Source organism: Alligator sinensis, unplaced genomic scaffold (assembly GCF_000455745.1).
Source record: "Alligator sinensis unplaced genomic scaffold, ASM45574v1 scaffold308_1, whole genome shotgun sequence".
Classification (NCBI taxonomy): Eukaryota; Metazoa; Chordata; order Crocodylia; family Alligatoridae; genus Alligator; species Alligator sinensis.
In genome coordinates this window covers 1,874,046-1,888,066 of record NW_005842041.1, presented here as the reverse complement: position 1 = coordinate 1,888,066, position 14,021 = coordinate 1,874,046, and the positions used below count along the sequence as shown (strand labels likewise).

Sequence of the window (14,021 nt, the reverse complement as noted above, 5' to 3'; positions counted from 1 at the left end):
TACATTAACTTTCCAAAAGATGTTTACTGAAAACTTTCCCTCCTTGGGCATCAATATAAAGAAAATAATTCCAAGAGATCACAAACTTAGCAGGCACATCAGGCTAGGGGCAGACTTCTAAGGGGAAAATATATTTATTTATTTAACATTAGATGGAACAAAATGAGGTTCTCTCCTTCTCTCTTTTCCTCCCACTGTATATTAAAATAAAGTAGTCATAGGAGCTGAATTTGGAGGTCCATTTGAGTGCTAAGTGCATTTACAGAACTATAATTAAAGGACCAGAGGAATTAAAGAGTTAAATGAGTATAAAGCTTAAAAAAAAAATATCTACTGATTACATGTTAATTCTGCATACTGCAGGACAAATCCTCAGCTATGTCAGCCTTGCTTCCTGTTCAGAGCCAAGAGTGTTAATTCTTAATTTAAATATTCTACTAGATGGAGCAATGATGCAGCATCACAAATTAGGACAGTTTTTACTCTTCTATGCAGTTAAGTGGTAATCTGGAAATGCTTTCTTTTAAGATGTACAGAAGGTCAATTTAAAGCTAATTCAGCAAACACAAGTGTGCCCTTTGGATGAATTATTCTCTATGGAATTGTTGGGTCAATGTAGTTCATACTGCTAATGCAACGATACAAATCTCTGCCACAGAAGAAGAGGTAGAAACCTCTTTGAATGGCTATCATATTATAAAATTAGTCAAGCTAAAATTCCTGACAAAACAGGTCAAACAGTTCACAAAGATTCCTTATTTCTGTACCTCAGATTAAGATACAACCAGTTACATTGAACAGTAAAATACTAACACACTTAAATTAATCTAAATAGAGAATGTTGATGGAAAGGCATCTTTTTGGACTAACCTCTGATTTTCAAACACACTTTTCTGGGGCAGAATGTGAAAGCAATAATCATTAAAAAAAAGAAGACATGTTTGTGGGCCAACCCCTATAGGTCAAGATTTGGGGCAGGGGGGAAAGAGGCATTAATTATTATTATTAAATCATTATTTATAGGGTGAGGTTTTCAAAAGCACTTAAGTCATTTAGGGCACAGGTCCCATCAGAAGTGTCCCTAAATCTATTACGTTTTGAAAATCCCACAGAATGTATCAAATGGCTTTCATTCAGAAGTAACTTAAATCCCTATCCTATTAATCAGTTCTGTATGAACAAAAATTTAAACTCTTCCAGCAGTTTTGACCCCAGAAAGGGAGAAGTGACAGAATCTAGGAAGGTCACCAGCCAGGTCACTATTCCTACTGAGGTGCTAAGATACCATAGTAATGAGCAGCTGCTTCTGGGCCAAGACGAAGCACTGTTTTACAGCACAGTTCAATACTTACTGAATAAGATTGCCACCAATAAAAATTATGGCTGATTTTGAAGAGTTAAGATATAAATTATTGCAGGTGATATTTGGCCAGGACACCAAATGGTTAACAGCCCTACAAACTACCTAGGGAGCTTTTAAGACTCTGAGCCTTCAGACACAGGTATTCACTCTTACCTTTATTAAAACCATTGAGCTGAAAGAGTAAAGGGGGCTCACAATGAGTGAACTAAATAAAATACTCAAGTGTTTGTAAGACAGAGAAAGACAACCACAGAGTCACAAGATCTCCAACCTACAGCTCTGCCAAATAAAATTCTAATTCAAGATTTAAAAAACCCCTCTTAGAACTGGAAGCCATTTCAGGTCCTAATTATACATTTACAAAACAACTGTGTCTTTTGACTAGTACTCTTTTTAAACGAATTACATAGGAGAGTAAATGTACTTATGAAAAATCTGTCCCATTGAGTCCAGGGAACTAATCAGGTGTATGAAGTGCATAAAGGAGTAGGGGCTTCATTCTTAACTTGAAACCCTGTGCAGTGGGAAGGGAGTTGACTTGCGAAAAAAACAAAACAAAAATAAGCAAAACAAACAACCTGCGTGCACTGGCTCCTCAACAAGTTGCTACTTTATATATAATCTTCCACATATTTGGAGGGGACAGAAGAAAAAAAAAACTGAGTAAGAAAGACCTCCTCCTGTTCCTCCAAAATTAGAAAGTGTAGATTACTTTTGCAGCACCTGAATTCTCCTTTATGCATATGAACACATTCGCATTTCTAAGTTATTTCTTGTGCTGGTCCTTGCCTCAAGGCTAAAGACTGTTCTAACTGGAAAAATGTTGCAAACACAACTGTGATATAAACAGATCATACTTGCTGGAAACTTAGAGCCATGACAAAAATTCAGTTTAATCTGTTTTAGCAGCATGTCTGCCTGAACTTTCCCTTCCACTGTACTCTTCCCAGCCACCAGCCAAGAACAGTTCCATCATTACACTGATGAAGTTGTGCTGCAGTTGTTTTAGCATTTATCATATCGCCAGGAAACAACCCATTGTTCAAAATCTAAAATGGAAACAACCTCAATTAAAATAAGCAACACTGTTTCAGCCAATAAAAGGTTATATCCTGTGCAAGAAGACAAAGCCAAAATCATTTTAAATTAGTTATGCTTTTTATAAACACCAATTTCTCTCTATTGAGAAATAAGCTTTGAAGGAGGAATGTTATTTCTCAGAGACTCTTCTTTTCTATATGGTTACTCATCATAAAAGAAAACCAGGAACCAGTCATCTTAAGCACTGTGAGATGCACAACACTCATCTGAAGCAACATATCCCGAGAGCTCTGGGAATATTTGTTTAAGTCGTCACCAGTCATTTACTATTCTACATGTTCTTTTTTCTGTATCACAATACATGGTATATCTGTTCATGTGATAGTCTTTAAAAAACAAAACAAAACAAAACCCTGACCCCTGCCCCCTCAAAACCAAACAAACAAAACTACCGTTCTGTTTCCACTCTTCCTCTCTCAATTTGTTCTTAAACATAATAATGGTGAATTGGCAACTTTTCAAAATATTCAGAAAAATGTCCTGAAAATTACGTAAAGCTGTGATGCAGGATGGAAATTAATTTTCTTAAAGACAGAAAAAAGATCCAAGACATCTATTTTTTGCCTATTATTTTTCTACTTTTTTCTCCTTTCTTGCTGTTTATCCTCTCCCACCATTTCCCTTTGCCACCCCAAAATCATACGCATTTTAATCTAATTTTATATGTCCTGTAGCAAGACATTTACTGTATTTCCCAAATTCAAGAGGACTTTGAATTTAAGATGACCCACTAGTAATTAGATGCCATAAATAGAAAATTCTAAATTTTCCATTTTTAGAATCTAATTATTGTGGCGGCGGCTGGGGGGGAGGGGGAGTGTTCTAAATTTGTGCTGAACCACATGAAGAAGGTGCATGTAGCCTGACCCTGACAACTTGCTCTCCCACTAACCCCCCCTGTACCCCTGGCACTAACCAACCTGCCTGCTCCCCAGCTTCCCACAACAATCTCCCCAAGAAGTGCTGCTGCATCCCCTAACCCATTCTGCTGCCCAATCAACAGAAGCATGTCAGGGGATGGGGTCAGAGAAATGGAGAAGTATCACACGGACAGATGGAACAGCAGTACACGCTGCTGATCGGGCCAGAGATGTAGCAGAGCACATGGGGGGAATAAGCCAGCAGTGCATGCAGCTGCCTCATCCCCTCAACCAAATCAGCAGCACATGCCCCATGCCTTGCCTAGACCTCCAGTTCCAGAGCCTAGCCTAGTTTAAGTGCCGGTGGGCACTGTCTGGCATGCTCTGCTCGATGTCCACCTACGGATCACTTGTTTTGGCCCTATGACCTCTCACGTGCACACCCTGTTCTTTTATGATTTGTCCCCCGTAATTTATTGGATTTTTAAAGGATCTGGCCACCCAACCAGTGGCGGCCCCCGATTTTTAGTGGGCTAGGCCCACAGCCTTTTTAATTCAAATAGGTCCAGAGCCTAGCCTTGGCCCCTAACCTGCACTCACCATATGGCTGCAAACTCCAAGCACCAGCAGCAGCCCCGACTCCAGGCCCAGGCTCATGTCCATCTCCACGCCCAGGCTCATGCCAGGACCCAGCCAGAGCACTGATATTTGAATCCAAGACGAGCTTGTTCCACCCCTGCCTTCCCCCTACCCACGCTATGTTGACTGTGGGAAAAAGCCTTGTCTTGGATTCGAGTAAATATGGTAATTAAAAAGCGTACCAGAAACTTTAAATCCAGTAAATTAAAATAAATACGATAAAATATTTTCAATGACTGTTCCTGCATTCCCCTATAATAGCAAAAGGTCAAAAATCTGACATTTTCTAGCTTAAAAAACCCCCCCAAAAACCCCAACCTCTTTCCATTTCCTTGTTATGGCTTAAGACCCATGCAACAAAATGGAAAAGAAAGCATTAAAGCCCTCAGCCCGCAAACGCTTTACATAGAAGCTTAAATTTTAACCAAGTGTGTTGTCCCTATTAAAAACCAATAAGAGCAGTTGTGGTTTAAGGATCAGGGAGTAACTCATCAATTAACAGTGAATCTGACAACAGAAGTGCTGATTTGTGCACAAAATGAACAAATTCTTCTTGCCCCCGCCCCCCCCAACTACTTCATTCAGAATCATCTCAGCTACTACGTGTAGAATGAGTGAGTAAAAAAAATTTCATTCAGGACTGTGGTTTTTATGCAGATGATGTCCTCACATTGAAAAAACCCAAAACATGCCTTATTTATTAAAAGAAAATAAGGATCTAGGTTTCATAACAAATCAGATTCCTGCTCAACTTCCATGGTGTTTTCACCAAAACTAGGCTATGGTTTTGCACAATGAAAGGACCACTATATAATGCTTTAAATAATAAATCAAACACTCCCCAAAACAACAAATTAGTTTCTAATACCTGGAGCACTAACACCCAAGTCAGCGCCAGCACAAGATCAATAAGTGGTCAGAAGCTGAATCCATGTAGTTTCTACAACCCTGTAGTACAGCAAACACAGCCTCTAGATCTGAAGGAACAAGTCAAGTAACTTATCCTTAAAAGACAATTCATTGCTGGGATATAATCCAATCAGGTCAGCATTTATATTTAATCATCCAGTCATAAAACAAGACAATTCAAAACAATGGTACAACTGTTAGTTTTTAAGATTAGTCCCAGGCCAATTAGATTTTCTTTCCATGTCAACATTTCCACTATCCTTTGTTCTAGCTCTATTAATAGAAGAATGATATGCCATGTTCTCCCAGGCATTACACTTCTGTTATGAGCGTTCCTCTATGGACATAAGAAACAGATTATACCTTGTCAGTTTAGCTCTTTTCTTGGCTGATAAAAGCATAAACCCCAGACATTCTCAAATTCGGCATGATTTGGCCAATCATTTTACAGTGTTCAAAGACGAGAAATACCGCTCTCCAAAAAAAAAAAAAAAAACAAAAAAAAACCCCTCACACCACAAAGTATTATATACTTCACACCAGAATTGAGTGCCACAACATGACTCTCCCAAAAGGTGTCTTATTTTTGTTGATAGGAAATCAGAATATTTTTATAAATTTACCATATATATGATATCTGGACTGAGACTGTCATATTAAACATTTTTTTCTTAAATATCTTTACATGAATAACAATATGATCTTTACAAGTATGTTCACATGACCAGTTTAAATAGTTACAAGCTGATGGCAACAAACTAAGCCAGCCTATGGAGATCTGAATAGTGGCAACAGCCACAAGAAGCCTCCTCTTCTATTCTGAAGATTTTAGACACCAACCTCTTTGTTTATTGTACCAAACTGTAAACTGTTTGTGCTGCAATTGTTAGTTCTGGGCAACAGTATGCAGGGTCTAAGCAGAGGAGGAAGGTACATCCATTGACAGATGAAATTTCTTTGCTACATCAGTTAATTTTTTCCCCTGCTGAATTGCTAGTTTTCATTAGTTGGCACAGAACAGTTATCAATCAGCTGCAAACCCCTGTTAACTTCATTCTGAATTTTCATATTTTTTTCCTGCTCTACTGCATACAAAGTTTATACATCTGTTTTCCAATAAAATGGTAGGTCAAACCCTAAAATTGTTTGCTCTATTACTGCTCCAAAGGCAACTCACCAATTTGGACTACTATACAAATACCATACTACTGCTACAACAACACAGGATCACAAGTAGCAAACATGCCATGCAGAGTCTGCTTGCCTCACTGGGACAGCGTGTGGCAAGTAGCTTATTTTACTAAGGAGGCTTGTCTGCCCTCTGATAAACCTGTCCACATTTAGAGACAGAATTCCCAAAGAGTTGTAAATAAGCCTGGGTTCATCTGTGCATGCTAGCTTGCTTTTGATTATATTGAGTATTAGGGATGGATTGTAACCAAATCCTACATGGATGAACAAGGGAATAAGACCTCCTGCAGCTTACACTTGACCATATCCCTCATCAAGACTCTAAATTAGGGGTTTAAAACTCATTAGGCTCCATAGGCTGGATAAGTGTTGCTGCACCAGGCCAGAGCGACCGCTGTGCAGTGCCCTTACCTGCATGCTAATTTCATTTCATTCCAGTCTGCCCCAACCCCAGCAGGTTCATTCCCTGGGCATTTCTTGCCTAGTCTCTAAGGTTGCTACTCTTGCACAGGGCACTGGAAGGGCTGCAAAGCAAAACACAGCAGGGTGCTGTGCTGCCCTAGCCTGGCCTGTGCCCGCACTGCACTCTACAGCCAGTGCCCAGCAGAGCGAGTGCCAAGCCCAGGAGCTGCCATAGCACCCCAAGCTGGGTGCACAGATGCTTGACAAACATCCGGGCAAGTCCTCTCACCCACCCACCCTCAGTGCCCCCAACCTGTGGGCACTGGGGTTGCAAAGGTATTCATGGAGTCTCAGCTGCAGATGCCTGCCCCAAACTCTAGCCCCAGTTCATACATCTGCCATGCTAGCCCCGTAAACCCAGACTACAGCAGTACTCACACTAGCATGCAGTCCCCAGTCACCAAGGGAACCCCACTGTCCAGTCAGCCCCCAAAACCAGGGAACCTTTAGCAGAGGCTGGGTGGGTGCCTGGAATCGGGGGGAGGAGGACTAGCAGTGAGGTCCCTTTGCCAGATCTGCTCCCTCTTCCCTTCAGGTGGCACTGAAAAAAAAATCATTCTGGGACAGGCTGCAGCGCTGCCACATGCTGCAGGCAGAATAGGGGGTTGGTCTGCTGCACATGGTGTGTGGGTTGGACACGGTACTGCATACAGCACAGGGGTTCAGGACGTGGGCTACATGCGGTGTCCTGTGCTGGCTCCCCATGTTGTGTGCAATCCGCATAGTGTGGGGTCCACTTGCATGCTGCACACAGTATGTCTATCAGGGGCTGGCACATAGGGTCAGACCAGCAACCCACAGGGCAGATCATATGGCTCCATGAGCCAGAGCTGGCCCACAGGCTGCATGTTTGACACCCCTGCTCTAGAAACAGCATTTGGAGAAGGAAAACGTAGAGTCCATATGCCTCGTACTCCTATTTCTTTCAAGCGTGTATGTGGAAAAAAAGAATTTGGTCCCTGCCATGAAGTAGAGAATTACAGTAAATGGCAATCCACTATTTCCCTCCCTTCCCACAGCCAAGAATGGCAGGAATGGACTTGAGACCTATTCAGGGTTCCTCCAGAATTGTAAGACTGACCCTGACAGAGGACTGAGCCTTAATCCAGCACTGATAGTGGAGGCAGAGTCATACAAGCAGCCAGTCAGTCAACTCAGAACAATGCCAGGTTAATCCCCAAATTACGCAAATCTGAATTTTGCAATTTTGAGATCAAAGGTGCTTATCTAAGTGTACTTACCTCATCCCTTAGTAAAGAAAAAGCTGTGAAGCCAACTCACCAGTATAATTTCTCTCCTAAATGGCTGTTTAGCAATTACACATCAGAGGGAGATAATCATAACATAACTAAATGGAAAGTCCAAGAATTTTCCATTCTCCTTCCCAAGGGATTGCAGTAAAGGTGTTACTACCAGTGACCAGAAAGCTCATCCTGCCCATCTCTGGGCTGGCATATTACATTAGTTTTTGTTCTTCTCTAGTCATCTGTGATCTATGTTAACTAAACCACAAAAAATGAGGCCCTAAACAAAGTTTTCATTGACATTGATCTATCTGACACAAATCTAATCTTAACATTTGCAGCAATCCTTATTTGAATTAACAAGCAACCAGCAAAATAATCAGAAACCAAAGCTTTAATTTCCCCAACACTCCATTCAAGCTTTAACAAACATGTTTGTTATACAACATTCATTGAAGGAATATTATTAAAACCTCACACTATTCCTCTGAAGCAGGGATGATTTAAAGCATTTCCACTGAAGAGTAAACCATGGAGCAGAACAGATAACTGACCAGCTTCAAGCCTGGTAAAACACCGGCTCTGACACACCTGCCCTGCCTTCCAGCTTAGACCCAACACAATCCTTTAGCAGCAAAGCTAGAAACAAAACTTCCAAATCCTTTCATTTCAGTTTCCTAAAGTTTCTCAGCTCCCATAGTACTGGGAGAGAAAAAAAAAAAAAGAAGAAACACTACACACATTAAGAAGAAAAGTGATGCTTAACGAAACTAACATTTGGTGCACACACGCACTTCTAAATTCCCACTTAAACATCAACTAATGATTCAATGTTTTCACTCTTACAGTCCAAAATGGATGTTTCATTCTTGTTATCTGAATAAATGCAAAGTATATTCAAGATGCTCCTAATAGGCTACTTGTATGTATAACAGCTAGTTATTGAGCATAAAGCTGAAATCATCCATATAGTATTGAGAGACCCAAGCCTCACATATCTTTTCAAATAAGCCAACCATCAAAAAGGCATTCAAAATTGTACTCTTAAGACCTTCATATTAGCCGGCATCTGCTTTGAAACACAGAGCGAAGAAAAAATGTGTGCCAAATGCTGTGCCTGGAAGCTATCAGTGCAGTTCAAAGTGCTAACAATTCACTTCCCCTGGGTCTCCAAGTAAAGCTCTGAATGACCAGCATCCTTTGTGACAAAAGCATGGGGAGATTCCCAAAGTTTCTCCTAAGTAGCAGATATTACCAGAAGAGATCCTTTGAACTGCCAGACTACAGAAGAGTACATAAACGAAAGCTTAACATCACATTGTGAATACTATTTATACCCTGCCCTATCCAGAAAAGCTCAGAGCAGCTTATGCACATTACACATCTATTATAGATAAGTGTATCACTTCTTGCAGCTACATCAAGAAACCATTAGACCAGGTCTCTTTAAAACACTACAGTATATACAAAGGGTCACCTGTCCCAAAGTGAGGCAGAAAAAACTAAAGCAATATTGTTTATGTAACTGAACTAATGTAGCAGAATATATGAGAGAAATTATTTTTTTGTTGTTGTTGCAGTCTGTCAATGGGGCGCACAGCTTTTTGGAGTGCTGTTGTCAACACAAATGTTAGAAATGAACATGGCCTTTTTATTTTTTGACTGCTTACTTCCTGAGCGCTATTGTAGATTGTTAAATAGCCTTCCCTTTTTCAATTTGCAGGCGTTGGTGGCATTAGTTTATTTTCTTTTTAAATTATCTAACAAGGCTACCAGGAATGTTAAAAAAGGCACCACTTACTATTGGATAAGCCTAAAAAATACTTATAATACTTACATGACCTTATAGAGAGATCAGACATGTAATCAATTGACCTGTATCATGGCAGTTATTTCCATGAATGCATGAGTGAAATGTTGCTTTAAGGTAGGTATTTGCAGTAAGATGTAACCGGTGCGGGTGATATAAAAATCAGAACCCTTGGCATGCTCCATGTTTTTGCACTGAGAGAGAAATATTTTCAAAATACTGTTTTAAAACATTTTGTGTTGTGAGCACCTAGTCCTTCTTTCAATGGCTTAGACATGCAAATAACTTCTTTTAAAAAGTTAGGTCAGTTCATCTGTAAAAAAAACCCAAAAAAACAAACAAACCCCCACAAAAAATGTTTCGTTGTTGTTACATCACCATGAAGATTTACTGACTCGCCGTTCATCTGGTGCATGAGGACCTTAAAATGTTTGGAAAAGCAAGCTGGTTCACTGCCTTTTTAACTCTCCCTGTTTTTCATGATTCATTACTGTTAACAGTATTTGGGCATTGCCACAAAATGTTCTCTCTCTTTAAAATAAATAAATAAACCAAAAAAACCCACCAATAAAACAGCCTTCAAGGACAAAATATCTAAGTGAAACTAGAAAGAAAAGCCACAGCTACAGTCTTTTTTTTTTAGGCTGTTTCTTAGTATGAAAATTGGAAAGATGATAGAAAGGGTATAAAAAGGAGAAAAAATGAAAGGAAAAAGAAAAGTGTATTAAAGGATCATCAGTATCAATGAATTTAAAAACATTTTGAATGAATCTGCTCATGAAAGTTATCAGTGATAGCACTGGAGGCTTGTCTTCCTTTGCTTTACCATTCTGCAGACAACAAAATACAAACCTTCATACTACTGTAAGCATATTTTACAAATGTTCAAGAAGGGAGCTCAATCTACACAGCCTTTCAGCTAATTGAAAGAGCATGCCAGTGGACTGCAACTGTAAGTGGGCAGGAACCAGAAGAGACCTGGATTGGAGCAATGAGAAACTTTGTATTCCCTGAGCCACCTATCTTCTAAACAGCACAAATAAAGAGACATTAAAACGTATTAAAAAATGATCACTAGCTTTTTACTCATTCCCTATTTATTCAAGCACCTGAAAGCATAAAAGTCTCTCATGATGTTGACTCTACATTAGATACTACAGGAAAGGAAGTTTTAGGGCAGTGCCAGTAGAGATAAACTAGTTTAACTAGACTTCACCACAACCAGGATTCCATTAACACTGATGATGGCAGAATTAAAACATTCTATCAGTTTTATGAAATCCCTTTAAAATTGCCCCACTCCACCAGCACAAAGCCCTAATTTTGCAGTAATCTCACAGTTGGACTAAAAAAAGTGCACATTTAACTTTCTGTACATTAAGGTCTGAAAATGAGGTCAGCATTAGTGGATTTGATCCTTGAACTCTCACCAGATAGTTAGCTAATGCTGAAAAGACAGCATCCAGACATGCAGGGGTGTGTGTGCTTGCAGCGGCACAAACTGCTGCAGTACAAGCCCCTGTATACGCACTTTGTTGCGGGCAACAGGTAAACTGCTTCCCTAGCTCTTTACAGCTCTTCAGCCAGGGAAAGCTAGAGGCTGGGGCCAGTACTGGTGCTGGCCCCAGCAGTCTTACCTGGTAGCCTGGAGCAGCAGGAACACAGGCAGGGCAGCAGAGGCCTGGCTGGCAGCCACAGCATTGCTCTGGATGGTCTGGACTCCATGTGTGCCAACACATGCTTGTTGTGTGCACATTGTACTGCTGTTTGTTCCTTTTTATTTTCGCTACTGGGAAATCCCAGTAACAAGTTTTGGCCCCATGCAGTCTGGGACACGTTTTAACATTCTCAGCGTGCGGTTTGTGGTGCCACAAAGATTTGCAGCACCACAAACTGCACACCCTTGCATATCTGGGTTCAGCTTAAGTGTCAATAGTATTCACATCATCTGGCTGAAAATATGTGCCTTGTTTCATTCCTTCAGAGAAACTCAGCGCATGAGTGAAGATGGACATAATAGTGCAAATTCTGCATCTCTGACCATCAGCACTTGCTTCACAATCCCATCCACGTAAGTTACAGGCTGTTCTAACTTACACCATTTGGCTACTGTGTAAAACACCATGTCAGATGTGAACTGTGGTAGCACAGATTCCTTCCACTTGACAGCTCAGGAGAGGAGACTGGTGTGGAAACTCTGTATGCCAGCTGAGCTCTCTCCTGCACTGGGAGAATGACCAGCTTGCCAATTAAGGGTTAGATACAGCTAACCAAATAGTGCAAAATGGCTGAAACACAGAGAAGCCAAGCCACAGTTCCGTAAGTTGATGGAGAATGCCATGTAGGTGGTTATCAGATTTTTGCATAGCAAAATGGTTTCCGTGTATTAAAAACCATCGTGCAGCCTGGTATACTGAATCATAACAGAGCTGTCAGTGTTACCATACAGCAGCTAAAGTTTTCCATTATAGACGTTTCTCCTGATACTTAAAAGGTCAGCTTTTTGGCTAAAGCTCACCACACTATTTTATTTCAGAAATATTTTTGTTTTTGATATGTATGATCTTAAAATGTGAGAGCAATGATTATGTGCCATGCCAGCCTCTAGATTTCAGATTCAAGGCCTGGAAGGTTCCTTGTTCAATCTTGATCAATATACCAAAACCCTGTCCTGAAGGGAACACTTCCAGGGATAAAAAGTCTGTTTCAACCAGTATTTAAATTCCCATTCTCTGTCAACATAATATTTGAGTTATTTATTATTACCAGTACAGCAGCAACCACAGACTTTGAAACAAAACTGGGGTCCCACTGAATTAAGCACTGAAAAGATATGCACAGTGATAAACCTCTGGCCCCAAAAGCTAACAAGTTTGATTTACAGAAGATGAAACAGGCAGCTGATAATGAAGTGGGGGGAAAACAATGGGAATACAGCACTTTGCAGGTCAAACAGATGGGGGGGGGGGGGGGGGGGGGGGGAAGGGGGAAGTGTTTGCATCTCAGGGGCACTTTTTAAACAAAACAGAAGGGTATACTGAATAATAGTTTGTGCATGCCCAGGCTGCCCCATCACAAATAACACAGTCTGACACTACTAACTCATTTCACAACCACCAAACAAGACTTCACCTGGAAATTACCTTAACTTACTATGGTCTTTCCTCATGTTTGAACTAGGAAACTATAGATAAGAAACAGTATCTCACTACTAATCATGTGGGTCACTGAATCCCATTATGCAATTACGTTAGGAACAAAAAAATAAAAGTGAGTGCATCGGACACTTAAATTTGTTATTTTAATTGGTTGGGGGGGGGGGGAGGGCATAAGAAGAATAAATAACTTTCACCCAAAAGCTGCAAAATGAATTTGCAACTTAAAAAAACCCCAACTAACAAAACCCAAACCCCAAAAGTTCACTGCTGGCCATGCACAGTATTTTTCAATTTCCTGCTCAGAACTGTGACCCACAGGCAAACGAGGTGCTTAAAATATTGACTTCACACATTCTGACCATCCAGGTTGAATGTCTGGAGGTTAAAAATAAATAAAAACGGGAATCAAAACTCATGGAAGAAGTGATCTCTTTTCTTGGATCAGGCAGATATTTGCAACCAAATAATTGTATTTATTTGCAAATAAATACAATAATTTGTTTGCAAATATCTAGTTGATCTAAGAAAATATATCACCACTTCCATGAGTTTTGATTCCTTTTGCCTCCAGACCAATATGGCTTCAACCTGGATACCTGACATGCAAATAAAAACAGAGCAGTCCAAAGTAAGCCTTCAAACCCAAAACACCAGAAATTCCATAACTCTAGACTATGACCCCACTGTGATGCCCAAAACGTAGACCACTCTGCTCAAAGGCTGCTGAAGGATATTGCCAGCCCTGATCTAGTTTAACCTCAGGCCCAGTAACTCTTTTATTTCTCTTCTCTGTCTCAGAGCCACAACTCCTCTGCTTAGAAATCCAACCAGGACCGAGCAGAACTATGCAGTGCTAGGAAATCAACCCAGCCAACACAGCACCCAAGGGGGGAGCTGCATCTGGAGGCAACATGGACAGGACAGAACGTCCACCGAAGGCAGGATGCTGCTGGTACCCCCCCACCAAAGGCTGTGGTGTCAGGGAACCAGCTCTATTTCCGTGACCCTACTCCAAAGCCCTGCTCCCAGCCCAGCAAGCCCCAGCCCTGCTGGGAAGAGCATCCTCCTCCAACACCAGAGCCGCCCCCAGGAAAGGGGATGGGGGAGAAGTGGTACCCCAGGGGAGGTACTTACCCGGAGCCAGGCTGAGAGCTCCTGCCGAGGGTACAGCAAGGGGTCTCCTCCTCGCACTGGCATCTCTGCACCAGCAGGCTCAGGAGAGAAAAAAAAAACAAAAAAACTTTCCCCTGTGCTCCCCCTCTTTCCAAAATCTCTGGGGGGGGG

At 41.0% G+C, this 14,021-nt stretch overlaps 1 protein-coding gene across 4 annotated transcripts in view; it reads right to left on the bottom strand.

Moving 5' to 3' along the window:
* TJP2 (tight junction protein 2) overlaps positions 1 to 14,021 on the bottom strand; it is a 103,082-nt gene that overhangs the window by 57,656 nt on the left and 31,405 nt on the right. The window contains exon 1 of one of the 4 annotated variants that reach the window (XM_025202978.1): positions 4,832 to 4,907. The exons of the other annotated variants lie outside the window; for them this stretch is intronic. The gene's annotated coding sequence lies outside the window, so the exon portion shown is untranslated. Of the gene's footprint in view, positions 1 to 4,831; positions 4,908 to 14,021 lie in introns of those variants that run through there. 4 annotated transcript variants of the gene reach the window in all.